Source organism: Osmerus eperlanus, chromosome 14 (assembly GCF_963692335.1).
Source record: "Osmerus eperlanus chromosome 14, fOsmEpe2.1, whole genome shotgun sequence".
NCBI lineage: Eukaryota > Metazoa > Chordata > Actinopteri > Osmeriformes > Osmeridae > Osmerus > Osmerus eperlanus.
This window is the reverse complement of record NC_085031.1, coordinates 2,347,476-2,354,295: the sequence shown is the minus strand read 5'-3', so window position 1 is coordinate 2,354,295 and position 6,820 is coordinate 2,347,476. Positions and strand designations below refer to the sequence as shown.

The following is a 6,820-nucleotide window of genomic DNA, read 5'->3' as shown; positions in this document are numbered from 1 at the left end:
ATTGTACTAGTTCACATTACATGACTTTGACTTCGATTTCAACCTAAAAAAAAAGTCCACACTGACTCAAATCAACTGTAAATCACCTAATCCACACTACTGACAAGATTTAGCCAGTAGATTCAGAGTTTTGAGACTTTCATTCTTTTATTGCTTTAAAGTGCTTTTCAGCTCCTGAATAGCGTTTTCAATGCATTTACAATGTTTGGCATTCTACTAGTTCACATTACATGACTTTGACTTCGATTTCAGCCTAAAACAGGCCTCACTGACTCAAATCAACTGTAAATAACCTAATCCATAATACTGACAAGATTCAGCCATTACTTCCAGAGTTTTGAGACTTTCATTCTTTTATTGCTTTAAAGTGCTTTTCAGCTCCTGAATAGCGTTTTCAATGCATTTACAATGTTTGGCATTGTACTAGTTTACATTACATGACTTTGACTTCGATTTCAGCCTAAAAAACAAATCAACTGTAAATCACCTAATCCATAATACTGACAATATTTAGCCATTAGATTCAGAGTTTTGAGACTTTTATTCTTTCTATCGTTTTCAATGAATTTACAATGTTTGGCATTCTACTAGTTCACATTACATGACTTTGACTAAGATTTCAGCCTAAAAAACAAATAAACTGTAAATCACCTAATCCATACTACTGACAAGATTCAGCCATTACTTCCAGAGTTTTGAGACTTTCATTCTTTTATTGCTTTAAAGTGCTTTTCAGCTCCTGAATAGCGTTTTCAATGCATTTACAATGTTTGGCATTGTACCAGGTCACATTACATGACTTTGACTTAGATCTCAGCCTAAAGCAGGCCACACTGACTCAAATCAACTGTAAATCATCTAATCCATACTACTGACAAGATTTAGCCATTAGATTCCGAGTTTTGAGACTGTCATTCTTTTATTGCTTTAAAGTGCTTTTCAGCTCCTGAATAGCGTTTTCAATGCATTTACAATGTTTGGCATTGTACTAGCTCACATTACATGACTTTGACTTCGATTTCAGCCTAAAAAACGAATCAACTGTAAATCACCTAATCCATACTACTGAAAAGATTTAGCCAGTAGCTTCAGAGTTTTAAGACTTTCATTCTTTTATTGCTTTAAAGTGCTTTTCAGCTCCTGAATAGCGTTTTCAATGCATTTACAATGTTTGGCATTGTACTTGTTCACATTACATGACTTTGACTTCGATTTCAGCCTAAAACAGGCCTCACTGACTCAAATCAACTGTAAATCACCTAATCCATAATACTGACAAGATTCAGCCATTACTTCCAGAGTTTTGAGACTTTCATTCTTGTACTGCACTGTAAAAAAAAATCACGTAAAAAAACAGAGAAAGCACTGGCAGCAAAGTTTCCAGACCGATTCTGTAAAATTACAGTAAATAATCATACCACAAAATTACATGTAATAAGCTGTAAAAATACAGTGCATGGTCTACAGCCAAAATGAATTAAATTACAGTTTAGTACTGTTCTTAAATGTTAATTAAACCGCAGAAAAACAAAAATACTATGTTAAAATACATTTAAAAACAACTAACTTTAAGGTTAATCTCCGTAATTTTAGGGCATTTGTTTGTTGCTAAATGAAACATTCCTGTCTATTTACAGTAATTTCTTATGATTTTTTTTTTTTTTTTGTATAATGACTAAGAAGAAATGTATAAAAACGCAAGAAATACATAAACCCCAAGACAAATGTCTGTAAATTTACGGTATTACTCAGTCAATTTAAAGAATTTATAGATATAAAAATGTTCATTGGACAGTGGAAAAACAAGCTTAGTACATAAAGATAGCTACATTTACGGCCAATCAATGTAAATGTAGGCTTTCTAGTAGTTAATTTATGAAAATGCCCTGTGTACCAACAGTGATTCCCTGTAGAATTGTGGTTGTGCCAACAAAAAAAAAACTACAACAATGTATAAATACTGAATATGTACTTTTAATCAAAAAGGAATGTCAGCACATTTACAGTATTAATCAGTCAATTTAAAGAAATTATAGATATAAAAATGTTAATTGGACAGTGGAAAAACAAGCATACTTAAAAAACAGCTACATTTACAGCCAATCAATATAAATTTAGGCTATCTAGTGGTTAATTCATGAAAATTGGTCCAGCATTGAGCAAGATTGCTGTGAACCGGGCTGCAACGTTATATAGGGCAACTGTGCATGGTCAGTTAGTGTCACTAAAAGTTCTGTTTTTGCAGCTGACAGGCTCATATTATTAAGTGTCTGATGCTGAGGCTCCATGATGATCTTTTGAAATGCCTCAAAGGTGTAGCGGAGCTTTGTAGGGTGCTGCATGTTCAAGGCATAAGAGCCCAAACAACATTGCAGAAGCAAGTGCTACATTCTCAAGATCTTGAAGCACCATCACACCTTCGAGGACTATCCTGACATCAGAGGGTTCACTGCTGGCAGTGTCTTTCACAACATAGATCCCCACTGTCGTTCTCTCCATGGCACTGAGGAAATCGGTCTCAGCCATTTCCTGGTCAAAAGAAAAGATACAATTCTTTAATGATATGTTCAGCATCTTTTCACTTGGCTTGAAAACAACCGGTTAATAATTTCTACCTTCCATTAAGGACAAACCATATCCGAAAATAGTTTAAAAAAAAACGTAAATAGATCCGATGCCCCACTGTTTATGACCTCCGACCCAGGCAAAGCCGCTGCAGGATGAAAGGTAATGTTTTCTCTTCAATTTTTTCAATTCAATTTATTTGATCAAGAGGGACAGTGTACATTCATGAACATTAAAATGTAAATGCACCCAATTATATCCAAAAGGCTAGTTTCCATTGGCAGTCTTCCTTCTGTGTTTGAATGTCGGTCTGTATGTGTGTGAACAGGATTACGAAAAACTACCAGCCCGATTTGTATGAAACTTGGTGAAGGGGTGTAGCATGGGACAACATAATTCTGACCATGATTCGTCATTAGGCTCCTTAACGATCAGTGCAAAAGAGCTGCAGTTCCTGTGCAGAGACAGGAGAACTGAGCAGAACAACCATCTCTCCACCTCTCCATCGCAGCCATAGCCCACCTGAGAGGTCACGACAGTTAGCCAGACTCGTTAGATCAGAGAGGTATATTAACATCGCATCGTTTGAGTATCGTAAAAGTCGAGACTTCAGGACCCCGGGTCTGGACTGGATGGAATCCTACAGAGATGGCGTTCTGTCAGAGTCTCCTATGTATGCACAGGAACACTGAAGCAATGTAAGTGTCTCTTTTTAGTACAGGTTTACTGTGCAACACTAGTTCACTCCCATGTTAAAACGTTGCTAAAACTCATGATTACCGAGATCAGATTGTTTTTCATCGCCGTAGGTTTTGTGTTTTGAAATACATGCAAGTGAATGTCTGTGACAGAAAGAACCTCCATCAACGGTCTTGACATAAACAGTCCACACAACAATAATGGCAATTGCAATTTCATGTAGTACTCACCACAAAAACTTGGGCCCACGGTTACAGAGCTGACTCCAGGTGACAATGTAGTGTGAGAAAATGTAAATCTGCAGCAACAGAAAAACACAAGTATCATGCAAGCAATTTCTCCCGTGTGAGTGTTTGAATGTCGGTTTGTTTGTGTGTGAACAGGATTAAGCAAAAACTACCAGCCCGATTTGTATGAAACTTGGTGAAGGGGTGTAGCATGGGACAACATAATTCTGACCATGATTCGTCATTAGGCTCCTTAACGATCACTGCAGTTCCTGTGCAGAGACAGGAGAACTTAGCAGAACAACCATCTCTCCATCGTAGCCAAATCCCACCTGAGAGGTCACGACAGCTAGTCAGACTCGTTAGATCAGAGAGGTATATTAACATCGCATCGTTTGAGTATCGTAAAAGTCGAGACTTCAGGACCCCGGGTCTGGACTGGATGGAATCCTACAGAGATGGCGTTCTGTCAGAGTCTCCTATGTATGCACAGGAACACTGAAGCAATGTAAGTGTCTCTTTTTAGTACAGGTTTACTGTGCAACACTAGTTCACTCCCATGTTAAAACGTTGCTAAAACTCATGATTACCGAGATCAGATTGTTTTTCATCGCCTTAGGTTTTGTGTTTTGAAATACATGCAAGTGAATGTCTGTGACAGAAAGAACCTCCATCAACGGTCTTGACATAAACCGTCCACACAACAATAATGGCAATTGCAATTTCATGTAGTACTCACCACAAAAACTTGGGCCCACGGTTACAGAGCTGACTCCAGGTGACAATGTAGTGTGAGAAAATGTAAATCTGCAGCAACAGAAAAACACAAGTATCATGCAAGCAATTTCTCCCGTGTGAGTGTTTGAATGTCGGTTTGTTTGTGTGTGAACAGGATTAAGCAAAAACTACCAGCCCGATTTGTATGAAACTTGGTGAAGGGGTGTAGCATGGGACAACATAATTCTGACCATGATTCGTCATTAGGCTCCTTAACGATCACTGCAGTTCCTGTGCAGAGACAGGAGAACTTAGCAGAACAACCATCTCTCCATCGTAGCCAAATCCCACCTGAGAGGTCACGACAGCTAGTCAGACTCGTTAGATCAGAGAGGTATATTAACATCGCATCGTTTGAGTATCGTAAAAGTCGAGACTTCAGGACCCCGGGTTCTGGACTGGATGGAATGCTACAGAGATAGCGTTCTGTCAGAGTCTCCCATGTATGCACAGGAACACTGAAGCAATGTAAGTGTCTCTTTTTAGTACAGGTTTACTGTGCAACACTAGTTCACTCCCATGTTAAAACGTTGCTAAAACTAATGATTACCGAGATCAGATTGTTTTTCATCGCCTTAGGTTTTGTGTTTTGAAATACATGCAAGTGAATGTCTGTGACAGAAAGAACCTCCATCAACGGTCTTGACATAAACAGTCCACACAACAATAATGGCAATTGCAATTTCATGTAATACTCACCACAAAAACTTGGGGCCACGGTTACAGAGCTGACTCCAGGTGACAATGTAGAGTGTGAGAAAATGTAAATCTGCAGCAACAGAAAAACACACGAGGGCTTCACTTAACCAAACTTAAGTTAGCCTACACAATTCCCCTAACTCAACATTACTCAACAAAACACCCCTATTTAGACAGTTCTCTGTACAGCGGCACTTTGCCAGCTTCACAATTAATTATCTAATGAATTAACATGCTTTTATCAACTATGTACAACACTAACATTGAACAAGTGCCTTCGTTTTTCATAAAATATTTCCTACCGACCTAGCTAGCTAGCAGCTAACATTATACTGAGGTAAGAGGAAAAAAATAAAATCAACATAACGTTATAGTAGAGATGGTCTACAAAGCCACACATTAGTCATGCAGGTCATAACGTTAACCGAATTTTAGGATTGCAAATGGCAGATTTAATTAACTGACATTAGATAGCTAACGCTAGCTGAGCTCTATAACCCCTGAGCTAGCTAATAGTCACTCTAAATAGCTAATGCTAACGTCAGCTAGCAATTTGCCTTCAGTTTGGTAAAAGTCCATTCCGTTTTGACAAAAAAAGGTTGTGAAAAACATATAACGCACTATATCAGCTTAACATTAACGTTACCTCTGAATCTCTTTGTCTCTTCTTCAGTCAGTATAATTCCTGAATCCTATAACTTCTGGAGCAGCTGAAACCTCCATTCTTCTCCGGTTTTCGCGCCATGTGCGGCAGTGACAGTTGGGAGAAGCAAAGTGCTACTGCTACAACCACTGCGCATGTGTGAACCTTCCTCATTCAAAAATCAACATTCAATGTTGTCTCCGAGATAAATATTTTTACTGTCCAATTTACTGTCCAATTATTATATTGGACAGTTCATTGTTGATTTCACAGAGTTTTCTGTTTACTAGCATTAATAACAATAGACTTACTGTTTCTAATCTCCTAGGAAATTCCTTGACAGCCCTGAGGCAGTAGTCATACCATCCCCCAACATAAATTTGGTCACACCATGGGTCACACACTGACATCTTTCTTATTGCATTTGTACCCCTATATGTTCGAAAAAATGTACATCTTTCCAAACCAAGCACAAGTCATATCATACATTTCTGTGTTGGTTACAGGGTAAATTTGTGCAACAAATAAGTTACTTTTTTATAAACTGGGGCTTTATCCCATGACTTGTCCAGATCATATGCTGGACTAAAAGGTTGGTGCCAAAGTGAAAGGTTTTACTCAGAATGCATTTTATAGTGGCCCCAATCGCAGAGTTACTTTATGCATAATTTTGTGGAAATGACCAGAAAACTGACATTAGGCCTATTTGCGTTACAAATCCTACCGGCCAACACAATGGTAAAGTATTAGAAAACTAGAATAATGTTCTTAGTGTTTTGGACACTGTGCATTTTTGGATATGTGTTAGCAAGATAACCTACCACTATCAGTAGTTAAAATAACCTGGTGACCTTGTGTAGCCAGAACAACCAAGAGCTAATGCTCTTAAGACAGTGGAGATGTTTGTGGACTACTAAGAATACAGCCCCAGTAAACCCTGTGGAGTCCTTCCGCTTCCTGGGCACTATCCTCTCCCAGGACCTCAAGTGGGAACTGAACATCAGCTCCCTCACCAAGAAAGCACAACAGAGGATTTACTTCATGCGGCAGCGGAAGAAATTAAACTTGCCAAAGACAACTATGGTGCATTCTACACAGCCATCATTGAGTCCATCCTCACCTCTTCCATCACTGATCTGTTATGATCAGATCATCCATCGGATGATACGCTGCAGTCTGCTCTTGTCCTTGGCAGTGGCAGCAGCGTATC

The 6,820-nt window shown here is 38.6% G+C and overlaps 1 long non-coding RNA gene across 1 annotated transcript; it reads right to left on the bottom strand.

Moving 5' to 3' along the window:
- Nucleotides 1-1,958: 1,958 nt before the first annotated feature.
- On the bottom strand, nt 1,959-5,960 carry LOC134033766 (uncharacterized). Its single transcript, XR_009932162.1, has 5 exons — nt 5,614-5,960; nt 4,968-5,037; nt 4,231-4,298; nt 3,495-3,562; nt 1,959-2,529 (listed from the first exon to the last, which is right to left on the bottom strand). It is a non-coding gene; the product is annotated as an uncharacterized LOC134033766 (long non-coding RNA).
- Nucleotides 5,961-6,820: the final 860 nt, after the last annotated feature.